Below are 22249 nucleotides of genomic sequence, written 5' to 3'. Positions count from 1 at the left end.
CGACAGCAGTGCATCATCTCACATAACAAATCATTAGGAATGGTTCACAGAGATGAAACCATTAGAAGGTCAGAAAAATGTCATCTACACAGTAGACAATACATCGAATCCAGTTCAAGGGACAGGTGTTATCCCTACGAACAATTTCACTAGTACGAAAGGATTGGTAAAAGATGTGCTCTATGTTCCGAAGCTCAGCAAGAACCTTTTGTCAATAGGTCAAATGATGGAACACAATTATTGAGTCATCTTCGATGGAGATGAATGCACTATCAGAGATAAATCCAAAAGATGTTAGCTAGTAGCAAAAGGTGTCAAGGAAGGATGCTTATACAAAATGCTAGCTATAGTACTAGAAAAGCATGCCATGTCAGCTCAACCACAACAGATGCCACTATCTGCAAAATGGCACAAGAGATATGGTCATGTCAACTTCAAGTACTTGTTAGATCTTAGGAATTGGAATATGGCGATTGGGATTCCGAAGCTATAGTTTCTTAGAAAAGATTGCGAAGCATGCTACTTTGGCAAATAAAAGCGAACCAACTTTGTCAGAAGTACCTCTCGTGCACGAGGTATTCTTGATTTAATTCATACAAATGTATGGGGTTATGCCCAGACTCGCAGCATCAATGGTTCACTTTACTACTTGACTTTCATTGACGACTACAGCAAATATTGTTGGGTCTACTTTCTGAAAGAGAAATCTGAAGTGTTTTCTAGATTTCAAGAATTCAAAGCCATGGTAGAAAACCACACAGGCGAAAAGATAAAAGTCATGAGATCAGATGGAGGAGGTGAATACATGTCTTCAGCATTCAGGAACTTTTGCAGAAGTCATGGCATTTGAAGACAATTCACATGTGCAGATACTCCTCAGTAGAATGCAAGAGCTAAAAGGAAGAATGGGACTTTAGCAGACAGTGCTAGAGCAATGCTTAGTGAGAAGCATCTTCCGAATTAGTATTGGGCGGAAGCAATAGCTACAACAAACTACTTGCTTAATCGACTTCCTACCAAACCGATACAGGGTATGACTCCTTATGAAGCATTCACTAGACATAAGCCACACATAGGGCATCTCCGCATATTTTGTTGCATAGCATATGCCCACATACATGATGATCATCGCAGGAAATCGGATGCGAAGACACGCAAATGCATCATGGTTGGCTACAATTAGCAAAGCATACAAATTGTATGATCCCATCAACTGCAAGGTCATTATCTCCAGAGATATAATCTTTGATGAGGAATCAAAATGGAAAACCTCACCTACACAAGAGATAGAAGGATCACTTTATAGTCATCTACAAAACAAGTTGATGAAGAAGAGCAAGAATTGCGAGCAACACCCCAAGCAGAGCCACAGCAGTTCAGATGGTCTACTAGGGAAAGCAGACCTCCAGCCAGATTGACATATGCTTAGAAAGGCAAAGCAATTCAGGTGGAAATGACCAACTATGCTCTTATGACTACCATCATGGCTACAGAAGAGCAAGTGTACTTCAAAGACATAGTAGACAAGCCAGAATGGCAAACTGCTATGAATGAAGAAATGGATGCTTTGTATAAGAATAATACTTGGGAATTATGCGACCTTTCACCAAGAAAGAAGGCCATAGCAAACAAACGGGTATACAAAGTGAAGTACAATCCAGATGGAAGTATTCAACAATACAAAGCCATACTAGTTGCAAAAGGATTTGCATAGCAATATGGTTAGGATTATGATGAGACTTATGCTCTAGTAGCAAAGATGGATTCCATACGGTTGTTGATATCACAAGTGACACTCAACAGATGGAAGTGTATTAGCTCGATGTTAAGAATGCATTTCTCAATGGTTACCTAGACGAGGAAGTCTACATGCAACAACCAATAGGTTATGTTGAACCAAGAAAGAAGAATAAGGTTTGCCATCTGAAGAAAAGTCTCTATGGCTTTAAGTAAGCCCCCAAAAGTTGGTACAGCAGAATCGACAAGTATTTTGCTGATCTGGGATATATGAAATCCAATGCATATCATACTCTCTACTACAAAGTTCAAGGGGAAGACATTACTATTGCACTTTAGTACATAGATGATCTGATTGTGACAAGAAGCAAGGATAGCTTCATCAGAAAACTAAAACAAGACTTATCTGCAGAGTTCGACATGAAAGATCTTGGACTTATGCACTATTGTCTTGGAATTGAGTTCTGGAGAGATTCAAATAGCACATTCATGAGTCAAAAGCCTACAATCAATGACAGGTACTACAAGTAGCTCATTGGATCTCTTATATATCTAACTATCACACGGGCATATATTTGTTATGTAGTAAGCTCACTAGCATAGTTTATGGCAAATCCAAAACAGTCTCATTGGAATGCAGCCAAAAGAGTCTTGAGATACATCAGAGGTACAAGACAGTTTGGGATAGAATACAAATGAAATGATCCACGTTTGCATGGATACTGTGATAGTGACTATGCCGGAGATCATGAGACCAGGCGATCGACATAGGGATATGCATTTTTCCTTGGTCAAGGTGCTATATCATGGTTGTCAAACAAACAACCAACTATTTCTTTGTCTTTGACTGAAGTAGAATATAGAGCACTCACTACAGGTGCATGTGAGGCTATATGGCTTAGAAGACTATTGTCAAAAATAGATTGCTTTGATGAGTCAAATCCAACAACAATATACTCTGAACACTTATTTCATTAATTTTGGACTCATATGTCTACTTTTGGACTATTCCTTAAAATCCTTCCCAACTGAAAAGTTTACTTTATGAAACTGTCATTCGAGAATCAAAAGTTTACTTTCTGGAACTATCATTTTCACATAAGACATTTCAAAATATCTCTCTACAATGTTGTACAAATAATGCAAAAACTACTATTAAATCCTAAATTTGTATTTCTTGTTTATAAGAATCATATTCTTAAAATAAAAAATCTGAGTTATTAGTTTAAATCCATGAAAAACCATGCTATTGAGGATTCACAACATTTTAAAAATGTATACATAAGAGATCTGTAAGACTCTTTTTACTTTCAATGCAGAAAACTATAACACTCTTGACTATTCAAGAAATTAAAAGGTTTATATACACATGAGACATGATGGAAGCCTCTTTTGTACTCCAAAAAAAAGCAATAGCTATGCTTGCAATTTTACATTATCATGTCATAAGTTTTACAACAAATATTGCTCTGGATGAGTCTTTGTACAAAGGTTCTCCTGTGGCCTTTTCAATAATTTAATTTTTCCTTTACAATGAGTTTAGTACAAATAGGCGATCCAAACATTTGCTTGTTTGAATGTCCTTTTCTATCATGATCACAGAAATGAGCGATCCAAACATTTGCTTGTTCAGAATGTCCTTTCTGTCGTCACTTGTCGCTTGGGTGCCATCTTCATTCACTCTCATCTGACAACCACCACCACCTTCACTCTTTCTCGATATTTGAATGGTGTTATCATGGGCATTCTTCATTTGCGCTATCTCCTTCTACTTCCTCCCGGGCGAGCATCTTTGTGAACTCTGTAATGTGCATAATAATTGGTTGCCGTAATTTTATTTTGTCTTCTACATCATACCCCATGTGCTTCTTTGTTTTCTTTGACCTTGATTTCCAGGATACTATGACTGTCTCTGTGGAAAGTCTTGAAATTGCTTCATGGTTTGGGACCCATTCCTTTTTCAAACAACTACTATACAATGTACTGTTATCTTGGTTCTCCTTCCTGCCCCTTGGCTCATACCATACCGCTGTAAATGTTGTAGCTCTCCCCCGGTCATCCATGCTCATGTCAACTACTTTTGCAACCCAAAACTTCACGTTCTCATGTTCATCATCCGATGGTCGAACTGCAACAAAACAATGGACATCTATGTCTATTTGTGGCATAAACTCTCTCTTCTTGGGTCCACAATATGGACGTGGGAGCAATGATTCAAACTCATTTTCAAAGAGACCACATGCTGGACGCAAGTCATTACCAACATTTGGCCAAAATAAAGGCCGTTCTGCCTTAATATCATCTTCTCGCATTTTTGCAAGGTCCTTTATCAATTGGTAGGTCTTGCTAATTACAACAGTAGTGTGTTCCTTCCAAGAGGGCTTCCAATTAGGAAATCTCCGGAGCATTTCCTCTTTGTATGCAATAAAAGCTTTTAAGCCTTCTATTTCACCTTTGGATTTCTCACTGAATTCTTTTATAGGAGCCCATGTTGGATGCATTTCTTTGCTCGGGATTGAAGTTAAGAGAGAGTAAGGTTCTTCAGGTTCCCATTTTGTATCAAGAGAATAGTGTTGCCATTGCATCACTGGTTTTTCATCCTTTAAGAAAAATCGAAAATAGTGTGGAGCGCTATGACCAATTAGGGCATCACCACCTTTTTGTATGAAAGGTAGAATAAAGCTCTTCCAATCATACATCCTCTCAACCATTGAGCATATTGTTCCTTCCTTACGGCCACCAACTTGCCTCCCGCATTTTCTTATCAAGTCATCCATTGTCTCCATGTCCTTGTGTTTTAGTTCTCTTGAAACTGTGCTAAATACCTGATCGATATCCTCATGTGTGTGCCCAACCAACAAAAACCCAACTTCAATCTCATTGAAGATTCTATGAGCGATTAGCATTGAGCAAAATGCAAAGAAGAGTACATTCTTATTCTCTCGTCCGCAATTGTCTGCTTGTATTCTCAAAGTTGCTGGTAGGCGACCTTTTTATGCATGTACATTGTGAATTGCCTTCATAATGGATGTTACAACTTGATTGCTATCGTGTAGATGCAAGGAATCAATCCATATGTCTGCAAAAAACTTAAATCCATGCACTAACACTCCACATAGATGTGTCTTTAAAAAGTATTTGCCTTGTAGCTTAGGTGGAGTGTTAACGAATCGAGGTAATGTTGTTGTATTTTGATCCATACCATCTACAATAATGCACATGTACTCATTTGGGTGAGAAATAGCTTGCTCCTTCCAAAATGCATATTTTATTCTAGAATGTCGAACAAGTCCATGATGAAATTCTCTCTTTCTTTTGTAAGCTTCTTTTTGTTCTGGAGATGTTGCACTCTCAAGTGCTCGCTTTAGATCATCACAGTCATTGCACTTTGACATTTTTTGCCTCGTTGGGATTTTAACATGTCCAAAGTTTTTTTTCAAAGAGTATACAAAGTATGAAAAGATGCCGGTGCATGCCCTCTTTGCCTCTGTGTTTCTCCAATAGAGTTAAATACTTCTTTTTTTGTCAAACCTATCGGAAGATGCATTTCTGATAGGTGGGGTTGCGGTAAAGCATTTTCATAAATGTAATCTTTCAAATTTGCTGTTGCCGCAACCATTGAGGCTCTTGTTTTGGGCCTTCCCATGTTTCCATGAATGTTAAATTTAACTCCATACTTTGCTTTATTAGCCAAATTCCAATATGTGCCATGTGATAATCCTGTAATAATGCGATATGCATTTTTGCATATACTTTTTCCATTTATAAGAGGCCTTATTTGATGTCCTGAACTTCGCCTTCTCTTATCATTTACAAGAAAGCAAGACAATCTCGTGAGTAGGTATTCATTTCTTCTGCTTCCTTTCCTTTGCCAGACATGTTCTCTACAACCCTTGATGTCATGTAAGTTAATGGATCGCATACATGTATGCTTACAGCATGTAGATCGCATTGCTTTTAGCATAACATCTTCATTCATTACTCTTATTCTCTTTGGTTGCTTTTCTGGATCTGCCTGCACTCGTTGTCTTTTCATGCATCTGTATGTCCGTTTTGGGACCTTCTGTTCATTCTTATTTGGATTTGTGTAGTTCTCCTTGTAAGATTTATTTGTCACGTTGTTTTCATGAGATGTTGCATCCTTGATCTTATCACTCTCTGACAGTCAAATACTAAATATTCCTTTGTTGATGTCATCCTTGCTTTTGATACATTCGTCAAACCATTTGTAACATTTACAAGTTCACAATCAAAGTCAAACACCGAATAGTCCTTTGTTGATCTCATCCCTACTTTTGATACAATCATAGAACCACTTGTCACAATGGCATTAGAGTGTCCCGAATGATCTTCAAACTCATCTATTCCTGAGAGAACATCACTCATTGATGCACTTTCTATGGATTTCATAACTCCATAGTTAGTGGTGATAGAGTGTCCAGAATGATCTTTAAACTCATCTATTCCTGAGAGAACATCGCTCATTGATGCACTTTCTATGGATTTCATAACTCCATAGTCTTGAAACTCCTCTACTCCAGAGAGAACATCACTCATTATACTATCGTGCATGATTTCCATAATTCCATAGTTACCTGCTTTGACTCCAAGAACTTTATCAGTATCCATGAAGCCATCCATGCTTGAAGATATAACACTTTTCACATCTTTGCCCAAGTTCTCAATGTGCATGAACTCATCCACCCCGGATAAGGCATCACTTGTGAAATATTTTTCTTTCTCGGTATCAATGAACTCATCGACTTCTGATAAGACGTCAGTGCTATAGTTGAGTGCATTGGAATCATCCATCTCTGAAGGAATAGAGCTTGGTACATTGGCATATTCTTTCAATTCTTTGATGTTGTAGTATACATTATGTTTATCATTAAAAACCACATGCCGAGTCTTTCCAATCTTTAAAAATTGCATGCTCCATCTCAAATCCTTACCTACCTCATAGTAGGGACCATCCAATGACATTGAGTTATCATCCATACCATCATCAGTAACTTTTTGAATTCTCATCTGCGCAAATGTCCAGTGTTCAACTTGTTCAAATCCCAAGAATTGACCTTCTGCTACATACTTATTTGTAAATGATAACATTTGTAAAATATCTCCCACTCTAAAATCCAAAGATATGCACTTTGTATTCCTGATGACATGTGTTGGATAAGTCTCATCTCTGTCCCATGCAATAAATGCTTTGTTGGAAGTATTATAGGGCATAACATCTCCAAGGATTTCCATATCCCCACACTTATGCTTTAGCTCAACATGTGCACTAAGAATCCTTGATACGATAACCGCTACCTTATCTTCGCCAAGCCTTCTAAAGTGACAAATAGAATTTGGATCACTTTCATGGATTGTAGCAAATGCAACTACTTCTCTTTTGCAACATAAAATCACCTCCATCCCCGGAATAAATTTTGTAGCCATCTCCTTTGTGAGTTTCCTTTGCAAACAAGCTGTAACAACCATTATAAAGAACATTAGTCTCTTCTCAATAATCTACTTTATTAATGATTTAAAAATCCAGAACGTGTTTGAAAATTTAATTAGACACTAACCAATAACAACCCTAAACCCTAAACCCTAAACCGTAAACCAAAACAACCCTAAACCCTAACCAATAACAACACTAAACCCTAAACCCTAAACCCTAACCCCCAAACCCTAAACCCTAAACCCTAAACCCCAAACCCCAAACCCTAACTCCCAAACCCTAAACCCTAAACCCCAAACCCTAAACCCTAACTCCTAAACCCTAAACCCTAACTCCCAAACCTTAAACCCTAAACCCTAAACCCTAAACCCTAAACCCTAACCCCCAAACCCTAAACCCTAAACCCTAACTCCCAAACCCCAAACCATAAACCCTAACTCCCAAACCCAAAACCCAAAACCCTAAACCCTAACTCCTAAACCCTAAACCCTAAATCCTTACCCTAAACCCTAGATCCTAAACCCTAAACCCTTAACCCTAACCCCCAAACCCTAAACTCTAAACCCTAACCCCCAAACCCTAAACCCTAACTCCTAAACCCTAAGCCCTAACTCCCAAACCCTAAACCCTAAATCCCAAACCCTAATCCCTAAACCTTAAACTCTAACTCCCAAACCCAAAACCCTAACCCCCAAACCCTAAACCCTAAACCCTAAACCCTAAACCCTAAACCCTAACTCCTAAACCCTAAACCCTAACTCCCAAACCCTAAACCCTAACTCCCAAACCCTAAACCCCAAACCCTAAACCCTAAACCCTAAACCCTAAACCTTAAACTCTAACTCCCAAACCCTAAACCCTACCCCCAAACCCTAAACCCTAAACCCTAACCCCCAAACCCTAAACCCTAAACCCTAAACCCTAACACCCAAACCCTAAACCCTAAACCACCAAAGTCTAAACCCTAACCCTCAAACCTTGAACCCTAAACCCTAACTCACCAAACCCCAAATCCTAAACCCAAACCACGAAATCCTAAACCTTAAATCCTATGAGTGTTTTCAAGTAATATCATTTATTTAAGTAATAGTTTTAATCAGAATTCATAAGTAATGGTGGAATTGATAGTTGGGAGGGTGGTAGTGGGAGAAAGGGAGAGTGGGAAAGTGGAGAAAGGGAGTGTGGGAGGGTGGTAGTGGGAGAAAGGGAGAGTGGGAGAGGGAGTGGGAATGGGGGCGGTGGGGGTGGGGGTGGGAGGATGGGAGTGGGAGTGGGAGAGGGAGTGGGAATGGGGGAGGTGGGGGTGGGAGTGGGAGAATGGGAGTGGGAGTGGGAGAGGGAGTGGGAATGGGGGAGGTGGGGGTGGGGGTGGGAGAATGGGAGTGGGAGTGGGAGAGGGAGTGGGAATGGGGGAGGTGGGGGTGGGGTGAGGGTGGGAGGATGGGAGGATGGGAGTGGGAGTGGGAGGGGTGGGGAGTGGGAGTGGGAGGATGGGAGTGGGAGAGGGAGTGGGAATGGGGGAGGTGGGGGTGGAAGTGGGAGGGGTGAGGTGGGAGGATGGGAGTGGGAATGGGGAGGTGGGGGTGGAAGTGGGAGGGGTGGGGTGGGAGGATGGGGGAGGGAGTGGGAGTGGGGGAGGTGGGGGGGGTGGGAAAATGGGAGTGGGAGTGGGAATGGGGGAGGTGGGGGGGTGGGAAAATGGGAGTGGGAGTGGGAGTGGGAGAGGGAGTGGGAGGATGGAGTGGGAGGGGTGAGGGGGTGGGAGGATAAGGGTGGGAGAATGGGAGTGGGAGTGGGAAATGGGGCTGAGTGTGGGGGGGGAGGATGGGGAGTGGGAGTGAGAGGATGTAGGTGGGAGGATGGGAGTGGGTGGGAGAATGGAGTGGGAGTGGGGGTGGGAATGGGGGGAGGTGGGGGTGGGGTGAGGGTGGGAGTGGGAGGGGTGGGGTGGGAGGATGGGGTGGGAGAGGGAGTGGAAATGGGAAGGTGAAAGAATGGGCGTGGGGGTGGGAGTGAGAATGGGGGGGAGGTGGGTGGGAGGATGGGGGTGGGAGTGGGAGTGGGAATGGGTGGGAGGATGGAGTGGGTGGGAGAGAGAGAGAAGTAATTAATAGAGAGGCCAATGGGAGAGGAGTATAATGTTATAGAAGGACTAATGAGAGCGAAGCCCTCAAACCCTAGTTTTTCTAATATATACTCTCCTTCTCTCATGTTTCTCTCATTTCAACAAGGAAGAGCAAGAGGAGAAGCAAAAAAGAGGAGGAAGAGCAAAAGCAAGCACAAGCCATCGATTTCAACTTTTTCCAGGTACTTTTTTTAAAATTTGTATTCTTTGAAATTTTATTATAGAGAGAGAAAAGTGAAGGAAAGATTTTTAGAGAGAGAAAAATAAAAGATTTTTATAGGGGAGAGGGGAGGGGAGAGGGAGGGGGGGCGGCGAGAGAGGGAGGGGGGTGGGGGAGAGAGAGGGGGGAGAGGGAGGGAGGCGAGGGGGGAGAGGGGAGGGGAGGGGGCCGCTGCCGCTGCCGCGGCAGCGAGAGAGGGGGAGGGGGAGAGGGAAGGGGGGGGAGGCGGGGGCAAGGGGGGGGAGAGAGAAGGGGGGGCGGTGAGAGGGAGAGGGGAGAGGGAGGGGTGGGGGCCGCGGCGAGAGAGGGAGGGGGGGTGGTGAGAGGGAGGGGGGAGAGGGAGGGGAGGGGGCCGCTGTCGCGGCAGCGGCAGTGAGAGAGGGGGAGGGGGGGGAGGGGAGGGGGAGGGGAGGGGAGGGGGCCGCTGCCGCGGCAGCGGCAGCGAGAGAGGGGGAGGGGGGGGAGAGGGAAGGGGGGGCGGGGGCAAGGGGGCGGCGAGAGAGGGAGGGGGGGCGGTGAGAGGGAGGGGGGAGAGGGAGGGGAGGGGGCCGCTGTCGCGGCAGCGGCAACGAGAAAGGGGGAGGGGGGGGAGAGGGAAGGGGGGAGGGGGGGGCAGCGAGAGGGAAGGGGGGGGAAGAGAGAGAGAGGGGGGGCCGCTGCCGCGGCAGCGGCAGCGAAAGAGGGAGGGGAGGGGAGAGAGAAGGGGGGGGGGAAAGGGAGGGGAGGGGAGGGGGAGAGAGAGAAGGGGGGGGCCGCGGCCGCTGCCGCGGCAGCGAGAGAGGGGGAGGGGGGGAGAGGGAAGGGGGAGAGAGAGAGGGAGAGGGAAGGGGGGAGAGAGAGGGAGGGGGGAGCGAGAGAGGGGGAGGGGGGGGAGAGGGAAGGGGGGGGGCCGCTGCCGCTGCTGCGGCAGCGAGAGAGGGGGAGGGGGGAGAGAGGGAAGGGGGGAGGGGGCGGGGGCAGCGAGAGAGAGGGGAGGGGGAGAGAGAGAGAAGGGGGGCACGGCCGCTGCCGCGGCAGCGAGAGAGGGAGGGGGGGGAGAGAGAGAAGGGGGGGCCGCGGCCGCTGCCGCGGCAGCGAGAGAGGGGGAGGGGGGGAGAGGGAAGGGGGGAGGGGGCGGGGGCAGCGAGAGAGAGGGGAGGGGGAGAGAGAGAGAAGGGGGGGCCGCGGCCGCTACCGCAGCAGCGAGAGAGGGAGGGGGGGAGAGAGAGAGGGGGGGTAGCGAGAGAGAGGGGAGGGAGAGAGAGAGGGGGAGGGGGGGGAGAGGGAAGGGGTGGGGAGAGGGAAGAGAGAGGGGGGGCCGCTGCCGCGGCAGCGAGAGAGGAGGGGAGGGAGAGAGAGAAGGGGGGAGATGCGAGAGCGAGAGAGAGGGGGAGGGAGAGAGAGAGAGGAGGGGGGGGCCGCTGCCGCGGCAGCGAAAGAGAGGGAGGGGTGGAGAGAGAGAGAGAGAGGGGGAGAGAGAGAGAGAGGGGGAGGCCGCTGCCGCGGCAGCGAGAGGGAGAGAGGGGGGAGAGAGAGAGAGAGAGAGAGAGAGGGGAGGGGGGAGGTCACAGCAAGTGAGAGAGAGAGTGGGGAGGAGAGTGGGGAGCGCAAGTGAGAGAGAGGGAAAAGGTGAGGAGAAAGGGAGAGAGAGAGAGAGAGGGGAAATGAAGAGGAGGGGAGAGAGTAGACTAAGATGAGAGGAAACGTAGACTAGAGCGGAGAGGAAAGAGAGAGAGAGAAGAGTGAGAGAGATGAAAATTTAGAGAGGGAGGACACGAGAAAGTACGATCGAGATAGAAAATCTTACCAATGAAGAGGAGAAATGAGTGGGCGACGATCGAGACAAGATGAAGGAGCTACGATCAATGAGGCATATGAGAGGAGATTGGTATGTGATTTAGTCTAAACTTAAACAAACAAAACTATAAACCTTGGTGTTTGATGAAAATTTAGAGAGGAAGGGCACAAGAGAAAGTACGATCGAGATAAAAAATCTTACCAATGAGGAGAAAAAATGAGTGGGCGACGATCAAGAAGAGATAAAGGAGAGATGTTTTGATGGAAGAATTTGGGAGCTATGATCAATGAGGCATATTAGAGGAGATTGGTGTGTGATTTAGTCGAAACATAAACAAACAAAACTATAAACCTTGGTGTTTGAAAAGAGAAACGTGTGGAAACTAGAATTTCAAATTTCCCGCCTTTTTTTAAACTATGAATCCTTGTGTTTGAAAAGATAAACGTGTGAAAACTTGAAAGTTGTGATAAAAGACAACCTTGTGTTTCAAAAGACAAACGCGTGGATGTGAAAATTGTGATAAAAGACAACCTTGTGTTTCAAAAGACAAACGCGTGGATGTGAAAAGACAAATGTATGCTAAAAGCAAAACTTGTAGAAACTTGAATTTTAAAATTTTCTTTGTTTTTGAATTTAAAATGAGTTTCACTTTCATTTTTAATTTACTAGTTTAATTTAGACTATAATGCATTTTGTTTGGAATATAAAAAGTATAATTTTAATTTTATTACATTTTAAATTAAAATTTTAAAAGTAGTTTAACTTACATTCGTTATTATTACTTTAATTTATTTCTTTTTAGGGAGAATTAATATATTCTTCTATGTAAATATTAAATTTTTAATTTTAAGTCTTGTTTTCTTTATTTTACGTTATTTTTTCATAAACTTTAAGTTAAACTACTTTATAGTTTTTATTATTTAAATTGAAATTTATTAAGATTTTAACTTCTTATTAATGTGAATGTTCAATTCTTATGAGTTGTAAGCAAAATTAGTTTTTGAAAATATAAATTTTATCTTTTTTAAAATGAGAAGGAGAAGGGAGAGAGAGAGAAGGGGGGGGCCGCTGCTGCGGCAGCGAGAGAGAATGGGGGGGGGAGAGAGAGAGAAAGGGGTGGGAGGATGGGAGTGAGAGAGGGACTGGGAATGGGGAAGGTGAAAGAATGGACGTGGGCGTGGGAGTGAGAATGGGGAAGGTGGGGTGGGAGGATGGGGGCGGCAGCGAGAGAGAAGGGGGGGGAGAGAAGGGGGGGAGAGAGAGAGAGAAAGGGGTGTGAGTTTAAAAAAGATAAAATATAAATTTTATCTTTTTTAAACTCACAACCTTAGTGTATTAAAAAGAATAATGGAAAATAGATTATTTTTTGCTTTTAATTCGCAACCTAAGGATATTAAAAAGAACAATGGAAACGAAATTATTTCTTACTTTTCTTCGCTTCGACGGTTGGTGTAGTCTAGATTAGCATAGATTAGTTTGTCCTTAGAGGAGAGAACTCCAAAAAACCAATCAAAGCCATGCTCAAAATTTCTTGACTAGTTCCTAATCGGAGTCAGTCCATTCGTTCACATTCAGTTTCACAGTCACAACAACCCTACCATTTAAGCAACGATTAAGGTTTTTAAACTTTCAAGATGATTGAAAGTTGTATCAGTGGACATGATAGATTACAGTTGTGGAAGTTGACAGAGCATTTTACACTTATATCAGTTGTGGGAGTTGACAGAGCATTTTGTACTTATATATGACAGACTTCAAATTTGTATTCAAAGATAATTGTAAATCCTTATTTTTTTTCACATTTATGCTCTAAGCCTTGTAAAGCCTTTTAGGCTATTCCCAAAGCATTTATGCTCTAAGCCTTGTAAAGCCTTTTAGGCTATTCCCAAAGCATGAAATTGATACTTATATGATTGGGAAGAATAAAAACTTGAGGTGTATTAATGGGACTCATTGTACTTTTGATTTTTCAAAGTAATTGTAGTTTGTCAAAGTACTTAAAATTTGTGTTGTGCTTGAATACAGGATGGATCTTGAGGCTACAGCATTTGTCAATGGTATAACACTGAAATACAATGGAAGAATTTATGCCCCAAAGGACTTCACAAACAGGACAGTTGTTGACAAAACAAAGAAAGCATGGTTCTTGGTCTTAAGTAAAGGAAATCTCATTCTAGTGATGACAAAGAGAGAGTTGGAGAAAGATGAGTGCGCATCAAATGTATCTTTCTCAAAGAGCAATTTGATTCAAGGGGGCACCTTAGTAGGAATAAAAATTGAAAAAGACAGCAGTACAATGATGATTTACACAAAGTCAAGAATGAGCAACAGATCGTTTCTTCTTTCTAAGAAAGATGCAATGCACTTTGTGATGCCGCCGCCAAAAGCACCTAGATTTCCTGAATTGGTTCGTGCATTGGAGATCCTTCAACATGTGTGGGAGGAATTTCCCATTGAGGAAGCAAGAAAAATGCAGTCAAAGATTGTCCTTGAATACTTTCAAGGTGTCATCCAACAAGGTTCAACTTCATTGGAGGGACCTAAGGTGCAAGAATCCACACATGAGAAAGGAAGTGATGAGACACGCCATGTAGATTTGGTTCATGGTAATACAAATGAGAGAGGAAGTGGAGTGGATGAGACAAAACACATTGTAGCAATGGATGAGGGTCTTGTACACGTGGATGCTTACAAGGGATCTACATCTGAGATAGGAATTGAATTGGTGGAGACCGGACATGCACATGCATCTCAGACAGAAATTGAATTGAGTGAGACACGACATGCATCAGATAAGACAGGACATGCACACACATCTCTTGTTCATGGTATTACTCACTTAGATGACTCACTTAGATGGTGTAACTCATGAAGTTGATGGAATAACAGAACAAGTGAAGCCCTTAAGTATACCTGAAGTTGAGGCAATAGAAGAAGAAGTAGGGCGATCTAAAGCAGTTCACATTGAGCCCCTAAAAAATAAACCTCGACGTCAAATGCAAAAGGCAAGTACTTCACGAGCTACAGTTCCAAGTCCTATAACTGGAAAAAGAGGTCGTTCATATACAAAGAAAGGGCAAAGAAGAGAAGAGGAAGAACATGAAGAGGATGCGGAGGGTCTTGAAATGGAGTCAGATCTAGAAGCAGAAATGTTATCAATGAAGAACCTAAATCTTCGCTTGAATGAGGCTGTGACAGATGAGGATCCAGGATATATATGGGGCCAGAAGACTCAAGTTATACATGCTTCAACAGTGGTCAAAGCAAGTGTCTTCACCAACAGCAGGACCTTAGATACAGCCTATGCTGAAAAGATTTTTCAGGCTTTGATTGATGGAAAAAAACCAGTTGTTTCTAATTTGGTACTCCATCCAAGAACATTTTGGCCAGTCATGGGAGATTATAGTCAATCCATCAATTTCTCTCAGCCTATAGATTTTGAGATGCAATTCACTAAGTTCCTCGGAAAACAAGTTCCCTCACTTCAAGAAGGACAGAGTTCAGTGAATGATCCAGAACGAAATATAAGGGATGCCAAGAGAAATTTCTTAGCTCATTGTACATTTGAGGCAATAGATGGTCAGCACTATGCCTATGCTTGTAATGAGCGCTCTAGAGATGCATACAAGAAAGGAGAAATTACTTATCAAACCTTCGCTAGTGTGCCTCAATTTCACTACTATTCTGCATGCATCTGTATCTTCAAGAACGAGAAAAAATATTTGATTGAGTCGGAAAGACTTAATCATGACATTTATGCACTACGAAAAATCACCTCCACTTCAGAGATGTTGCTCAAAGCTAGGACCATATGGAAAACTTTTAATTCTCCTTTGACCACTCTCAAAAGAACTGCAACTAAAGTGGAAGCGGATAATCTTGTTGACTTCTACACATGCTTGAGTGCCATTGTACCAAGGGGAAAGCAAGAAAGAGCTGAGGTGATTACAAGCTTCAAGATAGTAAGGGATAGGTATCAAGACTACACAAGCATACTTTTCCGTAGTGATGAAGTTTTTCATCAGATCAAAGACGTGTGTCTTGCATGTGAGAAAGGAGATGTTACATATGAGGCTCCATCATTGATTAAAGAGAAGGCAAAGAAGATTGAGAAAAAAGAGATGACAGCTCGGATGTGGAGGCCTTTAAGAAACCTACTAGACAAATACGCAAGTCTTGCTACAGAGAAATTAATGTCCAAAGAATGGTTTTTTGGCAAAAAGGATAAAGATCATTGCATGGAAGATAACATCATCCAACAGGTCAAGCGTGATGCAGTAAAGAGTGCAATTGAATATTTATTGGGAGAAAAAAATATTCCAATCAGCCAATGTAAAATTGATCATAACATTGTGAGGCAGATGGCATCAGCTTTACCGTCAGCTAAACAGAAGGCTTGAGCGCATAAATGGGTGAAGGTAGAAGATGATGGATCTGAAATTACTCCCTCTATGAGAAGTGACATTCCGGAAAATGTGTATGCATATGCACAAAAAGTCATCAATAACCACACTCTCAGAAAAGAAAAAACTTTGAACAAGAGCTTTTATTTCATACATGAAATCATTTCAGAGTCTGGAAAGAGTGTTGAGTGCAAGGGAGTTTCATTGAGTGATTTTTTGTCCGACGACACTGCTTGGGAGAGACCTCAGCTTTTCTTTGTCCATGAAATATCACCGGATGACATCCGTCCACTCCTTGACAGAATATTACATACCACCATTGGTAGAGTGGGACAATGTAATATAGTCATATTTGCTGATAAAGATGACAAGGAACAAATGTCTACTACCCTAGAAAAACAATATGGCAATGAGCTCAAGATTTACAATGGGATATACTCAAGAAAAAGGGACAACGGAGAATGCGGTCTCAAGATACAGAGTCTAGAAACCTTTTTCTTGTGCATGAAGAGCCCTTACAATGATCACTCCTTACAAAACAATATAAGAGGGAATGCAAAGAGATTGCAACTACTGTTGGAAGAGCATGAAGCTCCAAGTCCCCTCCATCGCAACGCAAATCACTATGAAAGGCCAGCAAAAAGTGCTGATCTTTTAATTAGTATGATGGAATTTTTGCTATCGTCCGGATGGGAAGTCACATTGTGCCGAATGGGACATCTGTTTGAAGCTCTTATCAGAAAAGGACACAATGTAAATATTATTGAGAGCCCTGCTTGCTTGGAATACCTTGATACCGTGGCTTCTCTCACAATAAAGTTTGATAAGAAAGGTCCGATCTCACATGAAGAGGATGACATAGAGCAGATCATGTATGATGAGAGCAAGAAAGATGATGAAAATGATCAAAGCTCTGGATATAATAGTGAGGACACCAGCGATAGCAAGGAAGCAGAAGAAGATGGATATGACACTGACCTTGCCTCTGAAGGTTACATAAAAAGACCACGAAGATATGTAGAGGTATGAAGACTTATGTTTAATTTTCTTTATTCATTTAAAGGTCTTTTTAAATTTATAATTAATTTAAAATTTTGAATCTCATAATTATTTTATCCTTTTATAGGAGAAGGGAGAGGAGGAGGATGAGGAGGACATAGTTGGAGCAGAGAATATAGAAAGCTCATCTCAAGAAAGCAAAGCTGCTCTGGCTATCCATCGGATGACTCTAGAAAATAATCATACATTGCAGCAAATGGAGAAGTCATTTCAAGTTAGGTTTCAAGTTCGAGAACAACCTCTTACTTTTATATTCGATGAAGAGGACATTTCAATCCTCATAAACTTCAAGAAAGAGGTCAATGACAAGGTTATAATAGCCATCCTCAGGTTTGACACAAACCTTTTACTGACTTTATGCTTTTGTATTTCCATTGGATCAAATGAACTAATATTCTTTTCTTTTTATTGCAGTATGGTTTTACAACAGCTTCCGCTATATATACAAAGATGTGCATATATGGTCGATCCTCTTGTTTCTAGTGTACTTAGCAATAAGCAAAAGACCATAGATGATGTTTTTAAGTGGTTGCAACCTATTGATTTGACTGCGGCGCAAGTTATCTTTACCGCATATCACGAGGAGTGAGTATCAATCCCTACCTAGCTTATCTCTTACATTGTGGAGGATTATATCAAATAATAATTATTCTTAATTGATAATGCAGCTTGCATTGGAGCTTGGTAATTGTGGACATCTTAGCCAAGCAATGCTTCTTTGTCAATTCAATAGCATCTATCCATGGCAGTGTGTCAGAGTAAGTATAACCTACTTGTGTCATAATTATGTCAATGAGATGCATCCTATGCAATGCGCACATTCATTTATGTTTTCTATTTTGATGTGTAGATCTGCTCGAAAGTTGGTAAGTGCTATAGATGCACTTATGCAAATGGAGGGTGACTTGGAAGATCAAATAGAGTATGTAACATGCCCTGCAGTGAAGCAAAATGATGACCACAGTTGTGGGTGGAGAGTTGGATATAACTGCTTCTTGCTCCTTGCTCAAATTTTTAATTTGAGAGGCGGTGAAACGTCATTGTCCACATATACAGACTTGCATCTATATGCATTTATGTCATCTATCATTAAGGCATTTATTGATAACGTGGTGGAGCATCCAGAGGAAACATTGGTTGCTACGTCCATAAGTTGTCCTGATGTAACCGCTGTATTGGACGAAATGGGGAGCTCTTCTGACGTTAAGGTCATCATTAGCAAGCAACCTCGTGTTTTGACTTTTGGTAGCGAGGAAGTTACAATCCTCTCCGACCCTTTGAAAGAGGCTAATGACAAAGTCATGATGGCCATCCTCAGGTTTGATATGAACATCTCTTGACTTGATACTTCAATCATTTGATTCAATCTGCTTCTAACATTTGTTTATTTATTGCTCAGTACGGTTATATCTCATTTTCCTAGATCAGTACAGAATCGCGTCTGTATGCTCGATTCTCTTCTTTCAGCTGTACTTAGTGATACCAAGAAGACAGTAGATGATGTTTGTTCAATTCTACAACCTTTAGACTTGGATGGCATACTACTTGTCTTTATGCCATACTATGAGAAGTAAGTATGGTCTCAATCTTTCTTTTACTCTCTTATTTATAATATAGTGTCAATTAATACTTAATATTGTGATAAATCTTATCGCTCTTTATTGGTGATGTAGTTCACATTGGAGCCTGATAGTATGGGACCTTGATGACAACCATTGTTGGTTTGTCAACTCAATTACAGGCTTTCACGGGGTGTTCAAGTAAGTGTTCTTTTATCATATCATTATGAACATGCATCTTACTATTTACTACACAAATTCACTTTGTCATATGTCATGATGGACAGGTCTGCAAACAAGCTAGTTTCTGCGATTATGAAAATTAGGGAGCATCAAGACCAACCAAATTTCCAGACACGCCTCACAGTGGAGCAAAAAGACATGTTTAGTAGTGGGTGGAGAATTGCCTACAACTTCATGTTGTATCTCAATGAAATTTTTGAACATGTCTCCATAGAAGCATATACCAAGCTCGAGCTACAAGATTTTGTGGCTAAGACTGTTCACTATCTAACTGCTATCATTGGGAAACAACATGATGGACTCAATGAAGAACCTGAGGGAGCCAAAGAAAAAGAAGAGACAATTCAGTCTCCTTTTGTATCACAGCCTCAAGTAGAAGCATTACAGTCTACACTTGAATTAGAGACTCAATGCATTCTTCCTACACAAGAAGTGGAGACTCAATGTGCATCTACAACATCACATCTTGTAAAGGAGGAAGAGATTAAGTCTATCCCGATTGCACCAGAAGTAGAATCTCAATGTACACCATCCACACAAGTAGAGACTCAATGTACTCTTAGAGAATCACAGCCTCAAGAGGACTCATCAGACTCTATTCAGTTGTAAAACATGTAGAAAGAAACATGAGTCCTTGAAGATTTTTATCTTGTTTGTATTGATTAATGATAGTGTTTTTAAAACTTATGTTAAATGTTGCAATACATTAGGATATTTTATGATATTTATTCATTACAATACATTAGGTTTTACTTTTTTGAAAGTCTAATTTATTATCTACAATAAATATCTTATGATGAGAATCTAATAATTATATCATTCTTATGTTCCATCACTTTATTTTATAGATTTCAATGTACTCAAAATCTATCATTTATTATGTACAGCAAGTCTAACTTATATTATATTAAAAGAATATCTCATGATGAGATTCTAATAATTACTAACTTATATTATATTAAAAGAATATCTCATGATGAGATTCTATTAATTATATCATTCTTGTGTTCCATCATTTTATTTTATAGATTTCAATGTACTATCACTATCTTATATGTCTCAAATGTCTCCCATTACGGTCTTGCATCCCATCATTTTATTTTATAATGTCTCGCATTACAATCTTGCATCTAGTCATCTCGCATTACGGTCTTGCATCTGTAGCTCTATAAATTCCCTAGTAGTCGTTCATCTTCTATATCTCACCCGCAGCAGACACTTCTTCCACTTTGCTCTTCTTACCTTACTCCTCTCCTCAAGCTTGCTCCTTCCTCTCCTCAAGCTTGCTCCTTCCATCTTGCCCGCAGCCTTGCCTCCTCTTCTCAAGCATACTCCTTTCATCTTGCCTTATCTCCTCTAGTTACCTTCCTCACTCTCGTTACCTTCCTCACCTCGTTCGTCGTCTTCTATATCTTTCCTCACTCTCGTTACCTTCCTCACCTTGTTCGTCTTCTATATCTCTCCTCAAGCTTGCTCCTTCCATCTTGCCCGCTACCTTACCTCCTCTTCTCAAGCATACTCCTTTCATCTTACAGCCATTATGGATCTTTTTAAGGTAATCGATTCTGTCGAGCAAGCCATTAGCAGCCTCAAAGAATGGATTGCCGAGAACCAAGGAAAGAGAGAGGAGAGAAAGCAAAATCCAGCTCCATTAACCCAGTACGAGAAGGATGACTTTGCTTGTCAAAAGGGCTTAGAGAAGGAAGAGGAAAGAAAAATAAGTATGGCTACTACTGAAATAGATAAATTGCAGTCATATAGGAGAGAGTTGATAGACTTTCAAAGTGAGATATCTTCGCGTGTGGCTCGTTATGGAAGATTTTCCCCCGAGGAAGCGCAAGCCATTCGGAACAAACAAAGTGTTATGCAGGAGAAAATTCATCAATCCTTACTTCTCTTCTATAATTTTAACTACATCGATGAGGAAGAGATGAGCTCAGCTCTTGAATGGGTTGAATTTAGGCTAAGGACTTGAAAATAGAAAATTCATCAAATTGAATGGCTGTAGTCTTGAAAATCTCAGGCTTAACTTTTGAAGGTGTTTATTAACACCATTAAATATTAAGAGAGTTTACAACAACCGAATCTTATTTTTTCATGTAACTTATGTAGTCTTGAAAATCTCAGGCTTAACTTTTGAAGGTGTTTATTAACACCATTAAATATTAAGAGAGTTTACAACAACCGAATCTTATTTTTTCATGTAACTTATGTAGGCTGCGTTAAATTTTATAATTTTAGTTTCATGTCCTTAAAAAATATATAAAAAAATGCTTGTTTTTATGTTTTTATATGTGCTTTGAAGATTGGGTTTTTCTTAAATTTTATCTGAAAACTAGTCCAAAAGTATATATAAAAATAAATTTGTACATTAACAAGTCCAAAATTAATGAAATAAGTGTTTCTGATAATCAATTGGCTCAAGCATTGGCCAAGAATCTAGTATATCACTCCAGGACAAAGCACATTGATGTCAGAGAGCACTTCATCAGAGAAAGAGTGTTACTTGGTGACATCACACTGTAGCATTATGATAGCAAAGAAAATGTTGCAGACATCTTTACCAAACCACTCGGTAAAGAGCTATTCAAGAAACACCGACTAGCTCTTGGTTTGACGCAGAGGAGGACATTCCCATTAAAGGGGTGTGATGGAATGTAATGTTTAGTCCTTCTTCGAATCCCCAGAATCATCATCTTGAGGGAAGGCCTACTTCATGATGTTGATCTTGAGGGAAGGTGTTGAGAGTTCATGCTCAACATCATGTGATCACGTGTGCAGAGCACCATCATGTGATCATATGTGCATAGCACTAACCCCATAGAGTGCTATAAAGGAAAGGGTTAGATCCCCTATCCCTAACCCTAAATGGGTTTGTATATATTCTATTTTTTCAACTAAATCTAGTGTATAGTTAGTCATTTGTGGTGCACTCTCTAGCTGTGCCCTTTCTCCTCATCTCCACTCTTCTCCTCTCCTCTCTTCATATTTTGTTAACTCGCCCTATTGACTTCCTCCAGTGAACTTTCCAAACATACTAATAACACAATGGCAGGAGGATTTGATCGTTTGCTTCTGGATAGTATGTATGATCAAGCTTGTGACAAGCAAAAGTTGGCTGCAAATATTCCTTCTGGTAGTGCAAGTAGTGTTGCATTGCATGGAAGTCAACCATCCTCGTTCTTGGTATTGCTTGCACCAATGGCTCAAGTCAAAGAAGACCCTTTTACATCTTCCCTCTACATTCCTCCACTTGAATATGTCCAAATGGCAGACACCAGGCAGAAGCAACAACTGCTGGTGCAAGAGCAGCAAATTTGACCAAAGAGATGGCATGCAGGGTTACAATGGTCTTACAAAATTATACAACGATGGGTATGGTACTCCCTCTCAGATGGTTCATCCTATTCCTTATTCATACTCTTACATCTGTGGGGAGAGTGGAACTACTCTTTCCCTTCCAGCATTTTGAGAATCATTACTGTTACACGTTTTGTAATTGTATCAACAGATTTCACCAAAAAAAGTTTATATCAAAAGTTTGGGCATTCTGTAAGGAGGCTATTATTACATTCTAATTGCTTTGTGTGGGGAAGTTGGTATTAGATAGGAATTCTGATGGTTAACCACCAACAGTGTAACATCTAATTCAAGAACTGTAACCTCAAAATGAG

At 41.4% G+C, this 22249-nt stretch overlaps 1 pseudogene; it reads left to right on the top strand.

Annotated features, from left to right (window-relative positions):
* Positions 1 to 22047, top strand: part of LOC147904042 (uncharacterized) — a 30667-nt pseudogene extending 8620 nt beyond the window's left edge.
* Positions 22048 to 22249: the final 202 nt, after the last annotated feature.

Source organism: Dipteris shenzhenensis, chromosome 3 (genome assembly GCF_047967505.1).
Source record: "Dipteris shenzhenensis isolate YYH24624 ecotype China chromosome 3, Dip_SZ_1.0, whole genome shotgun sequence".
Classification (NCBI taxonomy): Eukaryota; Viridiplantae; Streptophyta; class Polypodiopsida; order Gleicheniales; family Dipteridaceae; genus Dipteris; species Dipteris shenzhenensis.
This window is presented reverse-complemented; position numbering and strand designations above follow the sequence as displayed.